This window comes from Empidonax traillii, unplaced genomic scaffold (genome assembly GCF_003031625.1).
Source record: "Empidonax traillii isolate 1590-97213 ecotype Southwest subspecies unplaced genomic scaffold, ASM303162v1 scaffold691:size399616, whole genome shotgun sequence".
Taxonomy (NCBI): Eukaryota; Metazoa; Chordata; class Aves; order Passeriformes; family Tyrannidae; genus Empidonax; species Empidonax traillii.
The window spans coordinates 199,223-226,985 of NW_020955884.1; the positions used below are offsets into that span (position 1 = coordinate 199,223).

Consider the following 27,763-nt stretch of genomic DNA (forward strand, 5'->3'; position numbering starts at 1 on the left):
GCTGGGCCTGACACCCAACAGCCAAGGACGGACACACCCCTCAGTAATCCCCAATTGCACGAGTTAGATGGTTCCATCGTTTTTTCAGGATGCGCAGGAACCTTTGAACGCATTATGAACCAATAGTTCTAATTTTGCATCAGGACAATGGGAGGTTGAGTTTGCCTACAGCAAGTGATGATCCCCAGAGATTCCTGCGTGTGCAGAGCCTGTCCTTGCATTGTCCAAACACAGAGAGAAAACAGTCTGATGTGATTCCAGCCCCCGCCCCTTCCATCACCAACCTCCAGCCCTTTGTGCAGCCAAAGGAAGAACACACAACATGCACTCAGCCAGACAGAGCTCAACCGCCTGCAGCCAAAATACAAAAGATTGACTATCTCTTTTTTTTTTGGTGGTATAATCACTCTGTCATGTATAATGGATGCACAGGCAGAGTTTGGGCTTTTGAAAACCTCGAGCAAAGCTTTACTTTATTCCTGTAAATCTCACGGGCTTCAAATGGAAGCATTCCCTTCTGTCAGCAGCACAGCCCTTAGCAATGAAATTCCTCAGCCCCAGCAGGACTCTGAGATTTAATTACACTTGGAAAGCAGAGTGTTATCAATGGCTTTGCTGGTGTGGGAGTATATGAGATACAAAAGCCTCAAAACATTGGTAACCCCACAAGGGGTATGGGAAGGGAGGGACCAAACAACAGATTACCCCCAAATTCTGGTTTCTTCATTGAAGACTCAGGATTTCTGGAGGTCTGAGAGTGGAGGAGGCTAAAGATGTTGGGGATGTGTGGGGAAGGATCCAAAATACCTGGAGGGGGGTATATGGAATTAATCAGGCAACTCTTACCAGTGTGCTCCAGGTGGAGAAGCCGGGAAGGGATAGAGAGCCGGGGTTTTTGCTTAGCTGTGGAGGCTGGAGAGGGGGGAACACAGCCCAGAGGGGACAAGAAGGGACACTGCAGAGCCCCTCCCTACCCAAAGAGAACAGTCAGCTCCAGATAAACTAAGGGCATAGAGAAAAAGATGTCATTTAGAAAGGTTTGTTTCTCTGTCTGACAAGATTGAGGCTCATTATGCCAGATATCAGATACCTCAAGTACGTTGCCCCATCCCTGGAAGTGTCCAAGGCCACGTTGGATGGCGCTTGGAGCAACCTGGGATAGTGGAAATGTCCCTGCCCATGGTAGGGGTGGAATGAGCTGGATTTAAGGTCCCTTTGAACCCAAACCATTCTAGGATTCTGTGATTTTTTTGTGGTTTCATTTTGCTCACAGGGTTTCAGAAATGTGGTCAGCCTTGTTTTACAGAGGGAGAGAGCAGATGACGTTCCCAGGGTCAGCCTGTGGCTGAGATGGGAATGGGTCAGAGCCCCACCTCTTTTAGGTGGCCCAACTGCAAGATCACAGCTGCCTCCTAAATGGAAATCACACATCCACAGTAATGGGGCTGAGCTGCAGAGCCCCGACTGTGATCAAAGGTTTGGATGCCTGGCCTCGGGAATTCGAAGCATCATTTTGGTGGGATGCATTACAGTGGAAGAGGCCAGAGACTGCACTTGCATCAGATTGCCAGTTTTTGATGTGGTCAGCCCGGACCTGGTCAGGGGCCCTTTGTGTTCCCGTTCTCTCTGAGAGATGTAACCCTTCAAAGAAATGAGAACCCCCCACGTGCTCGTGGCCGCTCAGAGCACACGGGAGCTCACACCGTCCCAGGGTGCTGTCCCTGCCTGCTCCTCTCCGGGGCAAGCACACTCCAGCCCCAGCACGGAGAATTCCAGCCCCGGGGAGTCTGTGGGCTCAGCAGAGCAGGGAGGGAATCCAGCAGCAGAACCACTCCAGGATTATCCAGAAGGGGGAGTGCAGAGCATGCACACACAGAAATCAGGGGCTGCTCTGCCGTGTCTCACTGCAGAGCACGGGGGCTCTGTAAAGGTCCTGCACTCCCAGTGAAACACCTGCACACTCATCCAGCGAATGAGCTCCCCTTTGCTGTGTGTCTGGCTCACATTCTTCTTGGAGTTTTCTTTTTTAATATATTTTTGGTTTTTTATAAGCTTGCTTTACATATCAACTTTCTAGGCAAAATTAATTAACTGAAGTAAGTTTGGTTCCAAGTCCTTTGCTCCCTGATTTGATAAGGAACTTGTAAGGAATGTTGCCGAATGCAAATTCAGTTAATTGCTCAGACTTAGCCGAGAGGGAGGGTTACAAATTCCCTTTCCAAGCGGAACTGCCAGCTTGTGTGTCTCTGTAGCATCAGACCAAGACGGTCCCCGGGCGGTGCTGGAGGTGCCCTTGACAATTCAAATGCAGGACCACACGAGCACGGCCGCGGGCAAACCCCGTGTGCGGGAATGAACCAGTTAGACCTGGATCACGGAAAGGAAGCACGAAATGAGCGGCGGGAGTAGAAAGGAAACAGTGCTGACAATGTTTCCATGGCTTTTATTTCTCCACTGATAGAAGTCCTCTCCCACCCCTTCAGCACACGCAGTTCACCACCCCACTGAACTCCTTCTATACTGCCCTAAAGCTCTGACCTTGGTGTGACTTTTTTCCATTGTGCTTATCTTTGTCCTTCACTCTAGTTAAGGAAAAACCCCAGACTAAATTCTGAAAGGACTGAAAGGCAATATTAATTTCGTTTAGCTCCCAATAATACTATAAACAGTAACAACACAATTCTTTAATGATTATTACCTGATTTTATGTGCTTTCCTTACTTAACCTTTCTCTTCTTTTTTTTACTGTCTTTTACAGATTATCAAGAGCCAGTATTCTGTTGACTTCTGTTATTCATTAAAAAAAAGTTCAAGGTCAACAGATAAATATGTGTTGTTATTATGGTTTTGTAAGCAAATAACTTCCAGTGCAGTGAGAAAGATTCTGAAAAGAAAAAAATGGAAACAAACTTCCTGCCTGTGCCACATTAGTACACAATTTTATCTAAATGGGTTAAAAAGAAATCCACTGCTGTAAATTAAATTATCAGTGTGATATATTGCTTTATCTTGCTGAACTTGCACCCTCTGTCTGCAGAAGAATCAGAACAGCAAGTCCAGGTAATAAGGTCTGGTTATCTTCAGCAAGGTAAATACCTAAGGCAGGAATTGGTGTAACTTGCAATCTCTCCAAGGTGGTTGAGCTTTGTTATCGAGCCCTGGAAAGGTGAAGGTCCAGGTCCAGCCCAGGCTCAGCTGATCCCTGCCTGTGTGAGGGGCAAAGGCAGCCTGAGAGGGGACAGTCTGGGCACAGCACAGACACCTCCTGAAATGGTCCTCACTGCAGGAGAACAGGCTGGCCAGGGCTTGGAGCCACTGGCCACAGGGAAGGTGTCCCTGCCCACGGCACGAGTGGGACTGCATGGGCTTTAAGGTTCCTCCCAACCTAGCCCATCCTGTGAGAAGAGACAGCGATGGCTTCTCCTCTCCCCTACCCCAGTGCACTGGGAGGGCTGCAGGAGGCATTGCAGTTCCCGGACCAAGCACTCCTGGTCAAAGGGCAGGGAGGTGCCTGCCAGCTGGGAACCTGCAGGGCCCCTGGCTCTGTCCCAGAGGCTGGGAGGAGTCCCAGCCAGCACACAGGTGAGCTCCAGCCCACGAGGAGTCCCTGCACAGCCCAAGGCAGGAAGCAGCAGGACACCCATGGACAGCCGGGGTGTCCACCATAAGTGCCAGCTAAACCATCTGGCCACGTCTCTTCCCTTGAGCAGGCCCGAGGCAGGAGCACTGACAGCAGAGGCAGAGCACTGAGACCACAGGCAGGAGCACTGACAGCAGACCGTCCCAGGGGCTCTTCAGGAGAGACAGCGGGAGGTTCTGGCTGCTGAGACACAGCAACTCTGCCTCGTTTCCCAAGGTTTTTCCAGCATAAGGATGACTGGGCACACACAACAGTTTGCACCACAATGCTTGGCAAAGACATTAGCTATTTTTTAGGCCCAATAAACCACTTAAAGGTTTGTATTCAAACACAGAGTGGTCACCGCCAGCAGCACTGTCTGGGCTCTGGCACAGCCCCTCAACCCTTCACTGCACTCACTTCGAATGCATGAAAGTTCAAAGCCCCGCCGCCAACAAAGGCTGGAAAAAACTAATCCTCCTCCTCATAAGGAGAATTACCTGAACAAAGGAAGGGAATGGCAGCAAATGATGCCAGTGAACAACTGGGATCGGTAAGAACAGCCATGGAAAGTGGAAAATTGCGGCGAAGCTATAACAGAGTGGCACAGAGTGCTGGATGCTGGTGCAGAGCAGCTGACCTGGCTTTCTTCCAGTGAGGAACATCTCTGCTGCAAGGATTGGTTGGTTTTGGTTTGCTAATTTTCTAGAAGCTGAACCTGTTTCCAAGACGAAACAGCTGTTATTTTTATTTGAGCTAAGGTTCAGCTGGGAAAAACATCCCAAACATAAAACCCATGGTGGAATCCAGTACAAGCTTTTCTACGGGAGCACAAAACTAAGGAAAAACCAAATCCCTACTCACTGACCAAATTTCTGGACTGAAGAACAGGAAGAAGGAAAACGTGCATGCTGCTGCAAAGAGCAGCCATCCTGAGCTTAACACAGGAGCTGGGGCTCTCTGTAACTACTGCAGTCTCCCCAGTTACTCAAAGCAGCCACTTTGAGAGCTCTCTCCTTGTTCTGAACCCAAAGGCTGTCTTGCTTCACAGGTCACAGCAATTCCTTCCACAGAGACTTATAAAATAGTTCTTTGGATCACCTTGGTCTGACCTCCCTCGGTTTCTTTCCCCCTTGAGTTTAAGCAGGGATTTGCACACCCATGTTAAAAGCAGGAAAGTTTACCTGTCTGGCCTGATAAGAAAACTCATTTCCTGCTAGAGAAGCATTTTTATTTTGATTTAAAATATGATACTAGCAGAGTAGCCATCAAAGATAATGAAGTATCCAGAAGTTCTGAGCTCCTGATTTTAACCATCAAGAAGAAGATGACACACTGACAGTCTGTATTTTCTCTTTTGTTTTCAAAGGAAACTTAATGCTTCTGAAGGGCTTTGCAGCATATTTGATGTGCTACAGGTTGTTTGAAAAGAAAACTAGGAAGGCTTCAATGGACCTTTCTTTCCCTTTCTGGTCTCCACTATGCAGAAAGGTTAAACCAAGACAAGGAGGAAAGAAAATCAACAGAAACTCCTGTTTGCACGATTCCCACCTCACGTGTTTGGAAAGACTACAATATTGGTCAAATGAAGACAGCAGGAAGCACTGCAAACTCTGGCAGGCTGAAGGTAAAACACAAACCAAAAATAAAACATCCAGGCAGGCCAAAACAAACTTTTGAGGGACAATTTGTAAAAGGCAAAGAGGAGGTTATTGGACAAAGACATAAATGACCCGTGAGCTGCCAGCAGGATCATGTCCATCCTCACACTGGTGGCAGGTCCAGGAGGGTCTCGGGGATCATCCAGAGCACCTGAAGTCTGACAGAACTCGGTGCAAGGCACAAGGTTCCTGTGGTCACACTGCTCCAGGGGGGATGCCTGTGCATTGGAACAGCCACATTTTGGGTGTTTTCCAAAGACTGCTCTCCCCTGCAACAGTTTTATGTAGTGCAGTCTTGAAGTGCCAAAGGTAAAATCACTCTGACTGGTTTGCTGCTCTCTGAATAAAGAACAATTTCTTCTTCTCCTGTCACCTATCCTGGCAGTGTTGCAGGTTGATTTTGGTGCCTTCAAGGTGCCCACACACCTGAGCCTCTCCAGAGATTCGTGTTTCCCCAGGTACTTCTGAACCTGTTTGTGGGCTGTTTAATTTTGTCTTTAAGAATTAAGCTCTTCAGTACTGACACATGCATTCCATCTCAGAACATCCTGTAGCACCAGTTCTTCACGCCCTGTTGTGTGTACAACCCCTCAAGAACCCAGATATCCCATATTCACTTTCTCCTGCTTGGAGCCTGTTTCCCACAAACTAAAAGGAAGCCCCAGGCCCCTTTCTCCCAACCAGAACGACCGTCTCAGCCAGCCAAACATCCCTCCTCAGCTCACACTGTTCCCATCTCAGTGCTCCCAGCCCAGCATCAGGCAGCTGCCCACGGGAGAAGGAATTCCTGGGAACAAGGTCACTCAAGAGTTATGTTGCAAACTTTAACAAGGCTTTCTCTGGCTCCTGATTTAAAATTAATACCAAAATTGGTCCACTTTGTAATTTCCTCTTCCTTAGTAGTAGATCTTAGGTATCAATATGAGATCACTCTCATTTGTTCTGTCCAGCTACACTTGAGTTCTCTTGATTTTATATGTATGAATTGCAATTAGTTGGGGGGAAGGGGGAAAGTATAAATAAAGTTTTAAATAAATATAGTATGTAAGTATATATATATACTTATAAATATAAGTATAAATAAAGTTTATAAATAAAGTATAAATAAACTTTTGTTCAACAAAATATCAGTTTTGCTACATCCAGAATTTTGAGAGCACCTGGGGCCTTTTACAGGTGTCTCTGTGACTGTGTGGTTTTATATAATAGTGTTAATAGCTGTTATAATCACACAGAATTAGAACACACCATAAATTTGGATAAATATATACATATTATTAAATTATATAATAAAAGCATATAAATATGGATTTCACCTGCTATTTTGAACAAAATGGGTGTGGCAACTGAGGAAGTTACTCCTGATATTTGAAAATAAAAAAAAAAAAAAAAAAAAAAAAGAGAGAGCCTGATTAAAGTAAATGTGCAAACCCTTAGTCATGTGAGTAATCCTTTCCCTGCAAATCATTTCCTGACGTCAGGTGACGCTCCTGGTGTGGATTATTTACGTGGTCAAGGGCTTGCAGGAATTAGGGCTGGACATCAGTCCAGAAAAAGTCCTCCAAGGTCTCTACAATTATCTTAATTATTTTGCCCTTTGTAAAGTACCCTTTCAACTGAAATGCTACTAATAAATCCAGTGTTTTCTCTGGGCTCTCTGTTCGGTTTGCCTAGGTTTGCAGTTATTTCCTTGCAGTCCCAGGGATTGGAACAGTGACCTGAGGCTCGATTTGGCACCGTAAGGTAATGCTGCTGCAGGAACAGCTTGTGCTGGACGGGGGTTAACTCTGCTTTCAGGGCACCCCTCCGAAGGGTCAGAGTTCAGACACTGATATATGTCAGTGTAACCGATGCTGCTACAGACCCAGTCTCTCACTTAATTCAGGCAATGCCAGTATGTTGCTGTTTCTCCTGAGCTGCTTGATACAAGATTCCAGTGCCAAATGATCTCATCACAAGTGTAGGAACCCACCAGGCACAAGGCTTGAAAGCTTTTACTATATAAATGACCAAAAAGTCTCCTTTTCTCATTTCATTTCAATCCTATCCTGATTCTCTAGTAATAATATCTTATAATACATCCAGTAATGTCTCACCATAGCAAAGTCCCATTTCAGACTCATCCTGACTTTGTAGCCTCGCTCCAATCTTGCACTGTTTTAGTGAGTTCTATAGCAGTATATTCAAGAGATCACTACCACAACCTTAGTTCAGTGGTGTCTATAATTTTCAGTATGCAGCATGAAAAAGGCACAACAGAAGTGGGGTTTGTGTTTACTTGTCCTCTGACCAGATGGGATCCATAGCTTGATGCCATAGCTGGTTGTCATTGTGTTGTGATGCTCAGATCCTGATTTTATTTCCTTTTGTTTTCAAAAAGAGCCACTTGCTAAACAGCTTGGACTCTACATCAGAGTTTCACATAGCCACAACCTCCCCATTTGTGACTGGTGAGCAGTGAAACAGTGGGTTTAGTAGTAAAACTGAGATGTAGCGTCAGAATGAGGGAGATGTACACGAGAATCCAGGGCTTTTTAATGCTTTGGGAGGGAAAGAAATTCCAGGTGGATTTTAGTGATAAGACCAGAAATCATGACTTATGTTTACACAAACCACTATGAACCCTAAAATGAACACAGTCCCTTGGGAAATTTCATCAATGCCACAGGACAAGGCTGCAAAAAGTGAAAAAGGAGCATTCAGGAGTTTCCCTTCCAATCTACGTGGGAGTTGATTGCAATTTAAGAGCATCACAGAATTATAGAATTGTTAAGGTGGAAAAAGACCTTTCAGATCAAGCCCAGCCATGAACCCAGCATGACCATCACGGTCGCCACTACACCATGTCCTCAGGTGCCACATCCACACGTCTTCTGAACACTTCCAGGGATGGGGACTCCACCACTCCCTGGGCAGCCTGAGCCAGGGTTTGGGTTTGTTTCTTGAGGTGTTAAAAGCTGTAATTGTGATCCAACCCCCAGCCCTCTGCGTGGGTTCAGGGGGACTCCCCTCCATACTGTGAGTCTGCTCAAGCAGTTGGGCAAATATCTGAGCTCCTGCAATTTAACCTGAGCCATTTGTTTGGGGTCACCTTCAGCAGATGGATCAATTACCTTGTGTATCAAAGTCTCTCTGCTGATTTGTTTTGGTATTTTCCTAAAATATTCAATTGAACCGTCTATTCCCTTTGCCAGGTAACCTTGTGAATTATTAACGCCGCAATCCACAATAAAATAAATCATCAACAGCAAACCAGAAAGGTCTTACTGGGACAAACCCAATCATTTCATGAACCCCCAAGGCTTTAAATGTTAAATTATTGCTTTCTAATTTGGGTTGCTTGTATTTCTAGTTAGGAAAATGCAATTCCAAATGAAAAGCTCTCATGGAAGAGATCAGCAGCAGCATCTTCAGAGTCCGAGTTTCTCTGAAAACTGCAGGAGGAGGGGAGAGGAGCAGGACAACAAATGTCCCCAGAATCTGTGTTGTTTGTATCCTTTCAGCTCAGTGTGGTTGGTGGACAATGGATCACAATGTTCTTTCCCTCCCTCCCTCAGCAGTGGTGTTTAAATTCACCCAACAGCAGTTCAGAACTGTTCATAGACTATTTTTCTGGAGTTGTGCTTCAGCTAAAGTAATAATTTCTCCCCAGAACCAGTCTGGCATATCAGCAGAGTAAACCCCAGAGAGACTGCAGTGCACTGTTCTAGAAGAAACCATCAGACTCCAGAAATATTTTCCTTCTGGGACCAACACTGTCATTTATATCAACATAACAAAACATTTGCTGTGAGAAAAAGCCTTCGCCGTATTATATAAGTGTAATAAATTAGGGCTGGTTGTTTGGAATTTGAGTTTCATTTAGGCCACTAAAATAAACCTGCAAACATTTGTCTGAACTCTGAGTATTTGTTCTTCCTCTGAGAAGACAATGTGGTCAGATCTAACCCCCCCCCCCTCACATCCCTTTGTTTCTTTCCATTTACTTTTTAAAAATAGAAAAGGGTCTGATCAGGGGTGCCCTGTGCTTTGCTCACTTTATCAAGCTCTTCAGAGACAGATAAAAACCCTGAAAGGTTGAGATAAGGCTCCACGGGGAATTTAAGTCGGGGGGGGGGGGGTGTTTCATATTGACTTCAGATCTACATCCAAGTTTATTCCACCCTTTTACTACAAGTGCAGGGTTTTAAAGGAGGTGTCTCAGAAAGAGAAACAGTGAAGAAAACCTTTCCACAGGTGATGTTAAGTTAGATTTACTACCCAGAGCATTTCCATAACAGCTAAAACCAGCACCATGGTAGAGGCTTCCTCTGCAAATTAAGGTATTTCCTCTGTAAGCCTTAGTTTGCTTTAGATTTGTACTTAAGTAGTAAAAGCAGTGTCTTTATATAACTAATTAAATCTATATTTTTGCAACGGTTCACTTCCCTTCATGGAAAAAAAAAAAGTTTTCTGAGTTGCTTTCCTTTATCCCAACAAATATTGCTGTATTTCAGCAGCCTGGAAGCCTCGTGCACTTTGTCTGTCTGCCTTATGTGGCTCCATATAACGTGTCATGCCTTTGACAAAAGTAAATTTTTAATCCACTGCAGTCTCGGTGACCTCCTTTGGAGCATTCAAAGTACAATCCAGGTTTGGTTTACATATTGAAGGTCACTCCAGAGCAGGCCCAGTGAGCCATGGCACTGTTTCCATACAAAATACGCTGCCAGCAGTTGGTCAGACTAAAAACCCCCTGAGCGCTCATGGTAAGAGACTGTTCTGACTGAGCCTGGCCCAGACCCCTCTGGAGCAGCAGGTCTGGCTGTGCCCCACCTGAGTTTTCTGGCCAGGCTGAATCCAGTCCCTGCTTCCCCCAGAGGGCTTTCAGGCATGACCGAACATGGGTCTCTTGTCCAAGAGCTTTCTACAGACAGAGGTACCCACAGTCAACTTTGGCTCCCACAAAATGGGTACTAGAACACTCCACTACAGAGTGACAGACCCAAAAATGCTCCTTGGCTCTTCAGGCAGCTGGCAGCTGATGGAATCTTTGACCCCAGTGGGAACTGCTTTGTCTGTGCCGGTGGATTTACTAATGTGCACGTGATACTGCAAAAATGGTGTGGAGGGGCCACCTCCCTCCCTGCCATCCTGAGCAGTGGGAGGTACCCAGGAGAGGCAGTTTGGCTGCAGGAGGGGAGGGGAGGGGAGGGGAGGGGACAGGAGGGGAGGGAGGCAGAGGACATGCCAGGCAGCAGGGGCACACAGAATCATCTCCCTGGTCAGGAACAGCAGGAGGTTTCCATGACATTTGGAAATTGCTTCTTTTTGGCAGCCTGGCAGCCAGAACCAAGCAGTCCCCACACACCTCGGGGGGAAAGGCTGCCTAGGTTGGCCTGAGGTGCTTGTACTCCAGGGAGAAGAAGCCAGGCATAAAAAACATGTATAATAAACCCCTTAAAACACCTCCATGTTATAGCAGTGTTATTAAATCAAGTGAATAAGCATAAATAGAGCTACACAAATGCAAGGGGAAATACGAGCACAGAATCCTCAGAGTACATCAGAAGTTTGTTCCTGCCACACCTATTATAGATTATCCCAGGTGGAATATTTCTGTCTTGAATGTGGACTATGCAGAAATCTGGTTCCTTTTGTTAATTGGAAGGACTTCCCTTAGCCACTAGCCAGTTAATTTTATTTTATAGAAGCTATTCCACAACTAGGTAGAGAGGCGGATGGAAATCCTGCATTTCCATGTCTTTAGCCAGTTTGTTGTTAGCTACTTTCAAAGTGTCCTGAACATCTGATAAATGGGAAAAATCCAGAGTGCTAAATAAACTGGATCTCCTACTTGAACTGTGCTTCTCCCACCACCTGTTTTGTGTACAGTAGATAAACAGCACAAACAGTTGTGGGGAGTCACTGTGGGAATGGTGCATTCTGGGCCCCTCCTCGAGGCTGCACAGTGTTCCCTCAGCCTCACACTTCACCTACTCCCTCTGCTTGTGTTGATGTTTTTAACCACCTGAAATCAATCTGAGTGACCCACATCCTGATGTCAACCTGGCCACAAAATGAGCAAGCTCACAAAAATGTGTTTGGAAAGAGAAGGCAGGAGTTGCAAGGCAGGAGCTCCTGCCCTGCCTGGGTGAAGGCCCTGCTGGCAGGGTTCCAGGGAGCAGTGGCTGGCTCTTGTTGACACAGAGCTGAGCAGACAGCCCCTATGGAGTGGGATACCTGCCCGGGGAAACAAGGCAGGCAGGGACCTGTCCTCTGCAAAGGTCACTTGTTCCATAGTCAGGACAGCTAAACCCTGCCCCTCCTCCCTGGCATTTGTTTTCAGTCTGAAGCAAGACTGCTCTCTGGAAAGTGCCAGATCCACTCCCAGAACATGTAAACACTCATATTTCCTTTTCAATATTTACAGCAGGACAGAAAGCAGCCCAAGATTTGCTGGCTTTGCCCCAGCAGTGTGTACAACCGCTGCGCAGTTCCAACATTCCTGCACTCTTGGGCTCACCTCAGTCCCATCCAGAACCTTTCTGAACCATTCCCTTCTTTTACAGAGATCACTCCACAGCCTCTCCAGTCCAGACCAATGTGTGTTGTGTCCTTTCCATATGGGCTGTTCAGCTAAACTTGTAAAGCAGGATTCGATCTGCAGTGTGTTCAGCAAATACACCACTGTCTTTAAAAAGTAAAGGGAAAGGAAATGTGGGGTAACGTGCCCCTCAGCCAACATTTAATCCCTTGAAAACTCCTGCACAAACAAATACAGGACAAGAAGGAAGGTTAATTCTAAAAAGGTCGTCCTGAAGGGCAGGATCAAAACCCAAAGTTAGCTTGACAGAATTAAAAGTAGGTCAAAGAGCAAAGGTCAAAACCCAGGACCCTAAAGAGATCTACCCTGTGACCCACAGAGTCAGTTCTGTCACTACAATTGCTTCCAGTTGTTTGTCAAACTTAGTCTTGAAATCCTCTCATGGTATTGCACATGCTCCCTGTGTAATTTGAGGATTTCCCCCAACACTTAACTACATTTACTGCTAGAAGAGTTTTTCCACAACCAACCCAAATCTCCTTAATGTCATCAGAGTCTTTTTCTTTCCTGTCTTGTTCACTGTGGACACAGAGGACATAGTGTTTTCCTTTCTTTTTTTGCAGCACTTTTTTGAAAGCCTTCAGATTTATGTCCCACCCTCCTTCCTTCAGTTCCTTTTAACCTGAGAGAACTGGGGCTGTTTCAGTCTTTCCCTAAGAGCTCTATTTCTCACATCTCTGACCACCCTCACTGCTTCCCTCCCAGCGCTCCCCAAGCAGCCCATGTCTTTCCTGAAATGCAGCATCCAGAGCTGGACCAGGACTCCAGTTAAGGTCTTACTGATGCTGAGCAGAGCAGATACATCATACTCTTTCAAATAAAGCTACTTCCATGAGCACTTGGCTGGTGATTCCCTCCACCAGGCTCTTCTCTGCAGAACAGGTGCCTTGGAGCATGAGGTCAAACTACACCTCTTGGAATCCAGTCGGATCTCCACAGCTCCGTTTGCCCAGGGAAAGGCCAAATGCCATGGTTATAAGCCCCACTGGGATGTTTTACAGGACTGGCAAATACTTCTGGGGTTTGGGTGCCAGGAGGCAGAAGGAGTGGCTGTTTTACACATGAGGATTCCTCGTTGTGATGTGGAGCTGATTTGCCAAAATACACAGTGCCAGAACCACCCAGATACACCTCCTAGCACCTTCCTGTGCGTGACATGTGCTTCAAGCACCTGCCTAAACCCACCTCATGCTGATCCCTGCTGAACCAGAGTGACACCTGCTTACCAGGGGCCTCACAACACGTCAGCTCAGTGCAGCAGCAGCCCTGCCCTGCCGTCGTTCGGGAGCACTTTGCACGGGTGGAGTCTCATTTGATCCCTGAGCTCTGAGCTTTGCAAAAGCAGCTGCATCACCGGGTCAGGTGAGGTCATCTGAGCCCTCAGATCTGTTGCCTTGCTGGGGATCAAAGAGCAATGTTTGGGAGGCTCCTTGTCAGGCACGGCACTGCTGGCTGAGGGATTCCCTCCCTCTGCCCAGGCCTCCAGCATGCCAGGGAATGCACAAGGCATTTCTCCCTGCTTAGTCTTCCTTTCCTGTACTTCCATGCCTATTTTTTTCTCTCTCTCTGCTCTTCTCTTTCATTCTCTTCCCCTCTCTCTCTCTTCCTTCCTATACATAGAATAATAAAATGGCCTGGGTTTGAAGGGACCTTAAAGCTCCTCTCATTCCACCCCTGCCCTGGGCAGGGACACCTTCCACCAGCCCAGGTTGCTCCAAGCCCCGTCCAACCTGGCCTGGGACACTTCCAGGGATGGGGCAGCCACAGCTTCTCTGGGCACCCTGTGCCAGGGCCTGCCCACCCTCACAGAAGAGAATTTCTTCTTACCCACCCTGCCCATATCCACCATCTATCCCAGCTAATTAACAACAACAAGCCCAGTACATTAAAAACTCAATTACTCAGACATTTTCCATGCACAACAACAAGCCAGGATCCCATTTCCCATTTTCACTGATGTCAGAAAGTCAATGCTCTAAAAGCCCCCAGGCACTCTTGGCAAATACCATAATCCCATTACAGATGGGATTTCTATTTAATTAGAAACAAACACCCACCCCCAAGCCAGGCTGTCACCCACCAACCACTATTGCACCTGAAAATCCATATCCATTAGTAAAGACACTTGGCAAGTGCGAGCACGCAAGACCCAATCCTGTATTTACCCCTGGCAAGGGGATCTCCATCCCCCAAAGCATTTCCTCACCACCCTGGCCCAGGCAGGAGAGCAGGGCAGCCCTGTCAGCTGCAGGGAGAGCACTAAAGGAGCTGGAGAAGGGGGCTGGAATAAGGTCAGCTCCCAGTAATCCTGTGAGCTCCACAGGCTCCATTAGCCCCACTAAGTCACTGATGACCGAGGAGATGGAAAATCAGGGCTGGGAAGGCAGCCCAGCTGCCAAAGGGGAGGGAGAAGATGTGATGGCGACCACCGAAGCAGTTTTGGGAGGTTCTGCAGCTGAAAGCCTTCCAACAGAAAAGCAGGGTCCCAGGCATCGCAAAAGTCACTACGTTTTGCATAAAATTAGGTTTCTTGCCCTCAAAGATAATGAAAAGTTCAGTTTGCCACTTCTGCACTTCCCTCTCTTTTCCCAAAACATCCTTCTCCAGCTGTCTTTCCAAAGCTGTCAGAGTAATGATGTCAAAAGGAAAACATGCAAAGGAAAATATGAGAGGGACCCAAAACATCACCTTGTGAGCCTCATCCAGAAAAATAAAAGAAAGGAGAGGGAAGCCAAGGAAAAATGGAGGAACACAAGAAAAATAATGTTAACAATGGATTTATGAACATAAGACCATCCAATTCACTTTCAAAGAGCTATTTTATCATAAAAATCCACACAGGAGAGTAAGAGCTTCCACCAAGAATTCTTCATTCATCCTTGTGCTGAGGAAAACAGATTTGTCAGAGGCATTTAGCCACAATCTGCAATGCCCAAGAAGAGAATACACACAATAAATCCTCTCACCTTACTCCATAAGGCACAATAAAAGTTCAAAATGTTTTCTTTAAAGCTTCCAAATCATAGGAAAAATATTAATCATGACTAACAATACTCTAGGAAATGTTAAAAACAATCAAACAAACACAAATCGTGAGATTATCTTAAAATACAGGTCATCAAGACCTTGCCAGTGGGATTTAAATGGTGAAATGCTTACAGGAGCTCCACTGCCATTAATGGCAACATTTCTAGCAGCTTTTGGTACCTCTACTGACTGACCAGGCTTTGCAAACACATTAGCTTAATACTGTTTAAAATATATATGTATATAAAATATGTAGTTTTTATGCATATATGTGTGTATACAAACTAAATAAGTAGGACCCTTGGCAGGACCCTTATTACTGAGGTAAAGATTAAGCAACAACAAAAATATCCTCTCCTCCAACCTTTTGGTATTTGTTTAAATTAGATCCTAAAATACTGCAAACCTGCCAAAAGACAAATATTTTACCAGACATTTGAACTGTCTCTGTATAGTAAGGATATACTGAACCAGAACTGATGTTCTACTGAGTGCTGCTAAATTCCCATGAGGACTCAGCCCTTGCTCATAGTAAATCTGAGACCTTCCTCTGTGCCAGAATCAAACTACTCAAGGCATGGTTGAGAGAATCCTTGTGGTAAATTCATTTTCTGACTTGCTTCAGAGTGACTTTCCCACCCAGGTTTCACTGTGTTCATTCTTCTCTATGTGGACAGTTACAGTGGGGTTTAAAAGGATGACTGGCAACCCCTTTGCTAGAAATTATTTGATTGCTGGAATATCTTTTGGAATTTCCCAGGGCAGTTTTCCCCTTGAATACGACCAGCTCATTTTCTAAGCATGGCAGTTACTCCTTTCCTTATCTGTGTTGCCTTGGAAACATGGGCAAGGATTAATTTTCTTAGCCAGGCCATTGATTTGCTCTCCCTTCTCTACTCACATTAATGTTACACTGCAAGAGCTGGGCTCCAGGGAGACTCAGAGCTCCCAGTAATGCCATCCAAACTGCTGGGAGCAGTAGGTGCTACTGGTGGGGTTCTTCCCTTCCTATGCTTATCCATGCTGGAAACACTAGCACAGAAAGAAGGATCAATAGACACATCCAGATCTTCAGAAATTTTGGGGAGACAGTGCAGTTGAAGGAAGTGCTTGATCCAGTCAGCACTTTCTTTCATTTGCCTTTTTATTTGCTTTGGCCCTGTCCCCTCCTTCTCCTTAACAGTCTTATGAACATGAAAAATAGGAAAATCTGACATTTAATCCTGAATATTTCCCAAAGATCTCGTCTTTAGTTTTACACGAACAACAGTGAATCGCCCAATCTGTTCTTGTGTGTTCACATCAAACACCAGGGACTGAAAAGGAAAGGAAGGCACTGGGAAAATCACTGAGCTTTAGCCCCTACTGGGCTACAGAACACGAAACCAAAACACAAACACTTTGCTGCTGATTGAGGGACAGTAATGGATAGTTGAGCATTTACCTGGAGCTGTGTCTGACGAGGGGTGCTCGGAGGAACTCAGAGAAGCATGGCAAGCAAACAAACCCCAGTGCACATCTGGGCCTACAGTCTTACAAAAGGCAGGTTTAAACCCATCAGGGAAGCTCGGGAGGGGCCAAGTCAGCTCACTCTTTCTAACCATCCAACATTTTTTTTTTTATGGCCAGTCTCTTCGCGAACGAAGAACCGGGGAAGGTCTTTACACCTTCCAGCCTGCGCATTGGATTTTTTAGGTGAGACACAGTGTGTGCGGAACTGAGCCCACCCTTTAATCCTGAGGTTCATCTGCCGGGGCCAAGCACGCTTGGACGGTGGCAGTGAGGTCCTCAGGACGTAGATGGATTGCCTTATGGACCATCCAACATTAAACAGTGAGAGACAGTATTCCAAGGAGAGGTTTATCTGTGTTGACCATTTCTCAGGTAACCGTTGATAATTTAGTAGGAAATAACAGTGATGTGGATACCTATGCGTCCCTTGCACTCCAGTCTTTTAAGATACAAGCATTTAAGCAGAGACTCTAAGGGAAGAAAGGCAAATGGCAAGTTGCTTAACCTGTTACTAGGAAATATTGATTTATAAATGAATAAAAAATGAAAATCACTGCAAGAGTATGAAATGAAATCAGTGATTCTGTGATTTTTAAAATATATTGTGGATCTCTTCCATTTGTTTCTGTGGTTATAAAATCCTTGTATTAACATGACATCCATTTAATTGTAACTGTTGTTTAATTGTAATGGCACATGGGGAAAAAGTGCTGCATTTTGGTCAAATTAGACTTTAATCATCCAAATGAGCCGTCTGTGCATGGTATTATGTACTTTATGGAACACTGTCACTTAACACAGCCCGTTAGGGCTCATTCCATGCTCTGCAAGAGCTTCCAGTCCAGCTCCTGAGGGAATGGGATCTCCAAGCCCCACAGCACCCCAGGAAACAGAGGCCCAGAAAGCCCCAGAGTGGTTTATTGATTCAGAGGCAGCAGCAGCAAACCAGCACGGACAGCTGGACACGAACAGAACCTGTATCTGGCAAGGCACACACGGGAACAAGAAGAGAAGTGGGGACACAAAAAGCCAGTCTCCATCAGCTTCACTGACCCTGCCACAGCAACACTGGTGGAGGACTCCACATGCATTTGTTCCTTTGGCTGTTTTCTCCAACACCCAAGGGAGACAGGTCCTGAGAACACTCCATCCTGCCCACATGTGCGGCACAGCACAGAGCCAACCTGAACACACTTAGGACAGCCCAGACAGCAGCTGAGTACCAGTCTGGATGGGCAGCTTCGGGGGAGAATAACAACTCAGACTCATGAGGGAACCTCGGGAGAAGAGCTCTGGTCAGCTTCCACAACATTTCCAAACGGAAACTGTTCTTACCATGTGTTCCCTCACTACACTGACCAAGGCGAGAGTCCATCACCAATCCTGCTGTCAATAAAAGGGGCATTTCCAAGCAGTTCTGTGTGGAATAAGAGGCATTTTCTTCCAGAAGAGACTAGGGGAAAAAGCTTAAAAACAGCACTGAGATTGCAAATGTATATTTGGATCAAAAGAGGCTGACATTCATGAAATCATGGAATCATGGAATGGTTTGGGTTGAAAGGGACCTTAAAGCTCATCTCATTCCACCCCTTCCACTAGCCCAGGTTGCTCCAACCTGGCCTTGGACACTCCCAGGGATGGGGCAGCCACAGCTTCTCTGTGCCAGGGCCTCCCCACCCTCACAGGGAGAATTCTTCCCTAGTATCCCATCTACCCCTGCCCTCTGGCAGTGGGAAGCCATTCCCCATTGTTCTGTCCCTCCAGGCCCTCTTGGAGCCCCTTTAGGCACTGGAAGGCTGCTCATTACAGCACTCCTAATGAAAATGTCACCAGAGGAAATGCAAACCCACACTAGGATGCTAAATTCAGTATTGTCTGAGGAACAAACTTCATGACCAGCACAGGGACACCATCAACTAATTCTGTCTAGAGACGGAATGCTCACTGATCAAACCTCATCCCAAACTGTCATTGAGACACTCACATGGCCAGTTATTACTGGGCAGCCCAGAGGAGGAGTGGATATCTCCTATTCTGAACAGTGACTGTAACAGAGCGCAAAAATAAATGTTAACATGCAGGCCAGCAAGCAGAGCCTGGAAGAGTCACTGCCACTGCCTTTCTCTTCTGTGTCTGGAGAGAGCAGCACCTTTCCCCTGGTCCACAAGTCCTCTGGGGAAGCTGAATTTTGCTGGTTCTATTTTTAAAGCATTCTTTTCAGGACTTTCCCCTCAGATTTGCCAGTGTTTTGGCCCTCCCGGCAGGAGGTGCATTGGTTCTGACGTGCATCCTGACCCTGAGTCTCACAGCCCCAGCTCCCCTGAAGCTCAGAGGACAAGGTGTGAAGCATCCAGTGTGCTGCAGCCCTTCCTCCTGGACAATCAGCCAGGCAGGAGGCAGCTCTAATGTCTATTTTAAAGGGCACCTCTTCTGCCAACCTAAGGAATGCTTTGAAGGAAGGTTTCAAAGCAAACCCTCAGAGACAGATTTTAGCCACGTGGCTCTGGAAAATCAACACGTTTGGTTAACACTCCTCGCTGCTCTGACATGAGTTCAACCTGCCAACTGGCCCTTTCTTGCAGGTACAGCAGTCACTGCCAGAACTTTGCCTCAGACAAAAGCAGGCAAACTCCAATTCCTTAATCACCTTACTGAGATACTTCAGGCACAAAGTACTGAGTTCTTGGCAATATCAGCATTTCCAGGGAATTACAGGAATGGGTATTTGGAAATCAAATATAGACTCTCACTATAGAAAGCAATCCTAGACCCTGATAGGGGACTAATCAAAATTACCCTGGTAATGGCTCTTTAATGCTCCAGGCTGTGGGGAACTGTCAATGACTCACACAGAGCACAGGATCAGAATTTAAATTGATGCCATGGCCAGCTCTCACAACAGCACTTGTGTGGAACAGGTAGGTGATATTTTGGCTTCTCAAAGTGCTTGACATACAGATTAGATAACAAATACAATGCTCCTGTAAGCAGCAGGAGCATTGTTCATCATGTATTACAAATGTGGAACACAAATGCAGCAGGAAGCACCAAAATTTACCCCCACTGAAGCACCACAGACAAGGCCCAGTTCAGTCCCACCCTCTGCAACCTTTTTTAACTGTGCCCTCAGCTGACATTATACAAGTTTAGGCCAGTAGGAATATGAAAACTCTCCAAATTTTGAGTTTTTGCTACTATTCTCAGGACACAAAAACACAGAATTGTTGCCACCAATCTCAGGTGCTGATTCTTGCACAGAAAGAAAGGCAGAACCTCAAAAAAGCAAAAGTGGGAAGGGAGAAGGGAAACCTCATTGGGATTCTCCATTTGTAATCATTCATCCCACCATTTCCTCAGCTGCATCAAAACTGTTGCCCATAGAACTTTGGAGGTTTTTGTCTTTTTTGTATTTTTTGATATGTTTCTAGAATGAAATAAAGAGGCTACCCAAAGAAATAGCACAAATCATGGAATCATAAAACAGTTTGGGTTGGAAGGGACCTCAAAGCTCATCCAGTCCCACCCCCTGCCCTGGGCAGGGACACCTCCCACCAGCCCAGGTTGCTCCAATTCCCAACCAACCTGGCCTGGGACACTTCCAGGGATCCAGGGGCAGCCACAGCTTCTCTGGGCACCCTGTGCCAGGGCCTTAACAGCCTCATTGTAAAACAGCTTCTTCCTTCTAATCTAAACTGACACTCTCAGTTTAAAACCCTCACCCCTTGTCCTATTGCTACAGGCCCCACTAAAAAGTCTGTCCCCAAATCCTGCTCCCTGTGCCAGATTTCCACACAGAGCTCAGGAAGGTACCTTGGCCAACAGACAACATCAAAACAGCAGCTGCTGTGTAATTTTCCTTTAATTTTCTCCTACTCTGTAGTCCTAAAGAACTTCATGGGGTGCCTGTGGCTACAAATGCTGGAGGGAATTAGGATCCAACTCTAAAACTCAAAAATGTTGCTGCTTCTCTGGTCTTGAGCAAGGAGGTAAAAACAAACATGCTGAAAAATAAAACCAACATGATCCTAAAAGTAATTATATTAAAAAAAAGGGGGAGGGGGGTACTCCAAGTACTGTAATTACTGTGCACTCGCACTTTGGGAAATGTCTTCCTGTTTCACCCCTATTAAAGTCTTGAGAACTTCTCCATGAGAGTATTCTAATAGAGACTGACAAACTGTGAAGATCCCAAAGATATTCTAAACATTAAATTATTTACATCCTTAAGAACACTGTGCTCCAGGCAATGAAATTAATTTGAGCTGGCTTGCCCTGAATTTTTTTCCATCTTCTCAAGAGATTTTGCTACCGGGTTTAACAATATCAATCTGGTAAAGAACAAAGCACCACAAGATTTGGAGAACAATCTGTAAATCAGATCTAGAATAAAAGTTCAGGGAATTAGATCACTGGAAATAAAGGAAGTGAAAGAATAAAGTGTGTGTGGGGGGGGAAGAGTGATGTTCTTGCCACACAGTAAGTCCAGATATGTAATTGTATTTTTTTCTCTATAAAATATCTTTGTAAATTATTGTTTGATTACTTTTGCCAGCTATAGGTAGGGTTGGGAAGAATATAAGGAAGTACACTCATACTCCAGACTGGATCCTCATTGTTGTGGTCCTTGAAAGCTTCTGTTCTTCAGTCTCCTCAAGGAACGGGATCCTCATGCTTTTCTTCACAGAAAGGTGGTCTGTTATTAACCATTAGTGTATGCACATATTATCAGTAACTGGAAGGTATCTCACTGATTGTCCATTCCAAAGCCTGTGGGATTGCAGATGGCACAGCTCTGTTTAACACACTGTGTTACACACTTATGATTATGGTGACCCCAAACTGCCACAACATAATTTCGGGCCAAATGTAAAAAAGATATTCAGATGTCTAAAGATGCAGATTGAAATCACTCAAATCATTAAAGCCAATTAAACTCAGCATGCATATGCTTGTAAACAGTTGTAATGGAAATGGTTTTTGTTAGGTTAGGAATTATTAGATGAACATTTTGAACAGCTACAGGGAAACAGGCACAGCAAGAACCAGGGCTTAGATGAAGACTTTCACAAAATCATCAGCTGCCAAAAAAAAAGGTCCCAGGAGTTGTTACAACAGCAATACAGCATGAAACAGAAAAGGAGATTGTGCCATTACACACATCCATGGTCCTCTCACACTGAGTACTCCGGGAAGCTTTGGTGAAACACAGAACATTAAAAGTGGAAAAGGGTCAAAAGAGAGCAGTGAAGATGATGAAATGCATGAAACAACTTCCATATGAGGATTGACTGAGCGGAAAATGCAGCACAGAGAAGACTGGACTGAAAGGGGCTGTTTCAGATGGGTTTGTGTTCTTGACTAACCTGGAGGTGAATAAAAATCAGCTGTTTATCTGGTGCACTGGTGCTGCTGGGTTCTGAACAAACCAAGGAGGTGGAGGGGTTTGAGGTGAGACTGGATGTGGCATCAGTGCCATGGGCTGGGAACCAGGGTGGGGCTGGATCAAGGGTTGCACGTGATGATCTCAGAGGTCTTTTCCAACCTGGCTTGCTCTGTGATTCTTCCCAAAGCACTCGTTCAAACCCCTGTAAATGCTGTGCATCTGCAGCATCCCTTGGTGAAGGGTTTACAGCTCTACTAGGAGCTTGATTTCTCCTCAGTCAAACCACCCATGGATGTTGTCCTGCACCTTTGTTGTCCCTTCCATTTGTTGCCTTTTCCATTTTTAATAAGTGAAAAGTTTACAGGAGGAGCTTACAAGGCAACTGGACAAGTGCTTGGCACAGAGCTGCAGCTGGGATTATAAAACTGGCAAATCCCATCAGCCTGGCCTGAAAAAATGGTTTGGAGACCACAAGGGAGTAGGCAGAGGAAGAAAGGAGGAGGGAAAGGTATGATATAAACCCTATTTTTACTTTTTTGTCGGCATCCATCCCCTTCTGGTCCCTACTGGAGTCAAGGCAGTGGGCCACCCATGGCCTGTCTATGCTTACAATGGCTAAAATCAGAGTAAAATTTAACCCCCTAAATAATTTAATGGACTTTTACCCAAAAACTGTATTGCATTTACTGTACTGCCCTGAGCTGTTATTTTGGGAGCATCACACTAAGTGGTAGCTGGAAATTAATAATTAGTAATTGGAAAGCAATTATTGAGAGCATTGTGAACCTTGTTGTACACTTCCTAATTTATCAGGATGTTTTGTGGAGATGCATTCTCACGACTCAGTTTTCCAGGATAATTTTTACCTTCAGGACTCCTGTAGGTTCTCTGGGATGACTCACTCCTGGTTTTTATTCTTCATGCTGAGGGCACAGCTGTTTTGTGAGAACAATTGGCCAGACTGATGGATTATCATCAGGATCAAAACAAGAGGGGGTGGATGGCTTCACCCTTTCACACAGTTTTAATGTCGTTAGACAAACTGCCCATAAACTGATCTAAAATATACAACCCAAGTCACTCTAGATTTTGGGAGAGATCCAACACTCTGACACACAGATGTTGAGATGTCTTACTCTTTATCTGTGATAAGGCTGAGGCCAGAAACATGTGACTTTGTTGTACAGAGCTGATAAGCACACACAGATGCTTCCTGCTTGATATTGTCAGGGTTCAGCTGAGCCCTCGGTGTCAGTGCTGAGACCTGACATGGGTAAAAAGCTCTTTTATCTTTGCTGGCATTTTGAGTCCTTTGATCCTCTTATTTCAAATCTGGATCCAAAAATTCCCAATTTATCTTTATTTTAGGCTCCATGAAACTCCTGAGCAGTGCTGAAACCTTGTCTTTTGAAACTGTTTCTCCCAGCGCAGCAGCATTCAGAGGGCACGGCTGGGCTCAAGAACAGGACTACTGTTTTTAAAGAAAAGGTGGTTCTCTATCGTAGCCACACAGGCTCAAAGCATGTTGACCTTTTTTCCCTCCAGCCCTGCACAGAACAGGTTCATTTCAAGCACCAGAAAAGCCTTGGGGCTCCTCTGTTCACATTTACTCCGCCATTCACACACCAGAAAAAAAACATCCACCTTCAAAAGAGGAGCGTGAACCAATGCTCTGGTGTTCTTCTATCAGGAAACCAAATAAGAAATCAGTGCTTATATTTGCAAAGCCATTTGTTACATCAGACTACAGGCCAGCCTGCCGCATTTATAAATTCCTTTCCCTGGCAGTATTTGGGGAGCAGCAGGATGAAAACTTTCCACAGGCAAACAAGCTCTGTATAATCAGGAAATCAGTAAAACCTTGTTGTGGAACAACAGCATCAGCTGCATAAACACTTTTACATTTCATGACTGATAAACAAAAGAGAATTTCTAGATTTCAAAAGGGAACAACTAACAGATCAAAGTGAATGAAAAATGTATTTACTGGCCACACTTGGAAGCTTCCTGCACATGGAGTCACCACCAACCCTCACAGCCAGCCAGGTGCCATTACAGACCAGTCACTGGCAGCATCTCGGGAAACAGAGGCTGTACATTAAATTCTTATAAGGTTTCACAGGTTCCTTTACTCATAAGGGGACTAAGAGAAATGAACCAAGCTTAAACCCATCAGCAGCAAGACCTTATTTCTAGTTTAAACATCAGGGAATGACATCATGGAGGAGAGACTTCACCTGCAATCCAATTGACGTTGTCTGATCTGCCCCAGAGACAAACACCCTTAATTCCTGTAGAGGTAACCTCCAAGCAGTTTACCAGGCTGATCACCTTGTCTTTGTAGGCCAGCCCAGCTTTCCCAGCCCCAGGAGCTGTGATACTAACCTTAGCTGGGAATTAGGGTCACTCCTGCTTTGTCTTTGTGATCACACACACTTTGGTTATCCCATAACACCTTTCTCAAAGGAGAGGAGTAGGAAAGGGCAGATGAAAACAGCAGGGAAAAGATCTACCTGCAGAGATCACTCAGTAGTAATGCAGTAGTCTGGCAGCAAAACAGGAAAATAGATTTGATGGGATAGTATATTCTTCACAGAATGCATCATTGGTCTTTTTTTACAAGGGCTGTGCATTATTGTAGAAAATTTAAAAACTGATTTTTTTTTTTTTCTGAACTGCAAACACAATATTTTGCCACACTCTTTATTTAAACTAATCAAAACTGTGTCGCACTGTGGCCAGACACTGAGGAAACACAGTTGTTCCCAGAAGTCTGGGAGAAGATTTGTTTCCTCTGCCTACTCAGACAGTCTTTTCTTTTTAGCCCTGTCATACTGCTCTTTCCACCAGATGGTTTGCTGGTTCCTATTCTAGCTAAGAGGGATTTAACCAGCTTGAATTAATCCTAACAGTTGTCATCGACTAAGTGTTAATGCTCTGGCACTGTTTTAATCCTCTGGGATTTCTTTCCTCTCTGCCCCCACCCTGCTGTGTGGGAAGGGAGGGAGGAGAACACTCGGGTGTTCAGTTGACGGAACAAACAAGACCAGACCAGTTCAGCAACAAGGTTACAGGTACCCACCAGGCACTGCTGGATAATCCATCCAGGGACATTCATGCAAATGACCAGGAAAGGGCTTTTATTGTTCTAGGGAAACTCAACAATGGCAGTGATAGTGTGTGAAGCACATGTAAAATTTGGTTTGTCACCTTTTAGCTTTCTCGGGGTATTTTGTGTCTCTCACACAATTTTTTATACTTTTCACTTTAGTGTATTGCCTGTTTTCTGAAAACTAGACTGATTGAAAGTAGCTTTAACACTTTTTCTTTCTTTCTAGGGTCCATATTTCCTACTGTACTCCTGAGATCATGAACCCAACACACGTGCACACCCTCTGTGTGCACTGGAAACATCTCTTGGAATTCGGGTCATTAGCCTATCGCTGATCTCTACAAACTCATTATTACGCACATGCCCAATTTGCACCGACCTTTTCACCGCGTCACTCGGAATCCAAGTGCACCACTGACACACTCTTACCTTTCACTTCCCGCTCCCCTCAGGAAGGCGCAGGTTACTGGGTGTTCCCAGGAATCACAGGTACCACCCGGCAGCATTTAACCCCCTGTAAAAGACGGTAAAGTTTGTCACTTGTTTAGCAACAGAAGTAAATATTCAGGGGGGAAAACCAAATTAAATTAGATTTCAAGAAGCTTCTTTGCTACTGATAGAGTCCCTCTGTGGCAAACCCTGCCTCCCGAAAACATGTGAGCTCCTTCTGCAGGGCACAGAATTTCCATACAGGCAGCAAACTCGGGAAGCTTCATGAAGAATGTTCCTGCTGTCCCCGTAGGAAAGCTGCACATAACACAGAAATTATTTGCACTATTATATCAGAAACCATTTTCCAGAGGAGTGATTTTAAACCATGTAGCATCAGGTCTGTTTAACTGTGACAAAATCTTTATAGCAAAGACGGGCAGTCTGCCACCCCCAGATTTGAAAGCGGCTGCATTTGAATTTTTTTTGCAAATGCTTTGATTGAGAGGCTTATAAATTGTCTCAACAGCAACCAGACAGCCGAGACATGCCACCTTCAGTAAACCAAGCATGAAGTAGTTCAGCAGAACTTAGACGGTGATCTCACACCCACTGAACTTAATAACCACTCACAAGTATGAAATTAATACTTTTAGATGCTTGCAGGGTGAAGCTATTAAATAAACATTTCCAGGTACTGAAAGAGCAATTTCAAAAGAAAATATAAGCCTTCTCTGGATATGATTGGGATCCTGAAACAGTCATTCATAGTTCCAATTTTATCTTTTCTGTCAGCTGGTTTTTTGCTTTTTGCATTAGCATTTTAAGGAACATAAAAAAAGTGTTTTTACAGTAGAAGTGTATATTTATTTTACTTTTCTGTAATGCTTTCAAGAAGCAGCAAAGGAATTTTTGCTTAGGTTTTCTAACATTAGTCTTCAAGCAACAACAGGTCATGCAGGACTTCTGCCCAGAAAAGAAGCAGGTGAAAACATGTTGCTATAATGGAAACCTTAGCAAGAGCGCAGCTGGCATGACTAGCTTCCGGTGTTAGGGTTTAGGTTATATTTACATTTCTCTGGGTATATAATTTCCAAAGTGCTCTGCTATCCCTCCACATGTTTACACACTTTGTGTATTCCTTTTTTTTCTGTATGCCCTACTGGACCACTTTTCTTCCTCACTGCATACCTGGGCTCCAACCTCTCTTTCCTTCCACAAAGAAGGAGAAGAACAAACACAACTTTTCAAACCACCACTGTGAATTATGGCCCTGGAATTTATATAACGTAGTTAATTTTAAGCAAACTCTTGAACAGGAATACTGGAAGATGAAAAGATATGTAAAATGCAATTAGAACTGGGTGGAACGTTTAGTGTGCTAGGACAGCTTTTACTATCCATCTTCACATTACGCAGAAGGTTTTTCTGTACTTTTCACTCAGACTGACTTTTTTTCCCTCCTGTTGCTCTATTCCAAATAATCACAGAATCATGGAATGCTTTGCATGGGAAGGGACCTTAAAGCCCATCCAGTGCCAGCCCCTGCCATGGGCAGGGACACCTTCCACCAGCCCAGGTTGCTCCAAGCCCCGTCCAACCTGGCCTGGGACACTTCCAGGTATCCAGGGGCAGCCACAGCTTTGTCAGTACCTCACTGTAATATATAATCATATATACTATTAAATATATATTATAAATATATATGTAAATAGCTAGAAAAAGGGTCTCAGCTCAGCAAAGCAGGGCTGATGACTGATGTTCAGTGCCTAAATAGGCCCAGTTTGAGCTGATTCACACCATTATGGGTTGTCTGCAGTGTCTGCATGAGACATACAAACACAAGTCACCACCACCACCCTTCCTCGCGCCTTACTGATCCCTTTTCCCCCAAAGCTGAAAGTATAAACTGAAACATTAAAAAGAAAATCGGGGTTTCACTCTGCCCTCCAATTTACACACACACACTCCCCACAATAATGGAGACAGGAACTGCAGCACCACCTCTTTTCACTTACTGCCGAAAGAAACGTGGTTTGACTCTAGATGCTGCAGCTCTCACTTAAAACAAACAAATAAACAAACCCCAAACGAACAAAAAACCCCAAACTAAACCACAACCCCCCAGTGACAAGGATCAATTTAACAAAAATTTAATAATAGGATGGCTTTGGAAGGGGGGTAGAAGGGGAGGGGGGGCGTGGGTAGAGCCAGGGATACCTTCCCCAGCCACACATAGCAACTAAACCCCCTCACTCACCGGTGTCTGGCATTTTTGTATCACCCGGTGCCAGCTGCGGTGCAGGTTTGCCTCAGCTTTGCCTTGCCTGGGGCACCTGGGCACCGGCTGCCCGTCCATCTCCCCCTGCTCCCTCGGGCACCGGCTGCCCGTCCATCTCCCCCTGCTCCCTCGGGCACCGGCTGCCCGTCCATC

At 45.2% G+C, this 27,763-nt stretch overlaps 1 long non-coding RNA gene across 1 annotated transcript; it reads right to left on the reverse strand.

Annotated features, from left to right (window-relative positions):
* Nucleotides 1-3,100: 3,100 nt before the first annotated feature.
* Nucleotides 3,101-27,300, reverse strand: LOC114065731. Its single transcript, XR_003573040.1, has 3 exons — nucleotides 27,290-27,300; nucleotides 21,065-21,070; nucleotides 3,101-3,206 (listed from the first exon to the last, which is right to left on the reverse strand). It is a non-coding gene; the product is annotated as an uncharacterized LOC114065731 (long non-coding RNA).
* Nucleotides 27,301-27,763: the final 463 nt, after the last annotated feature.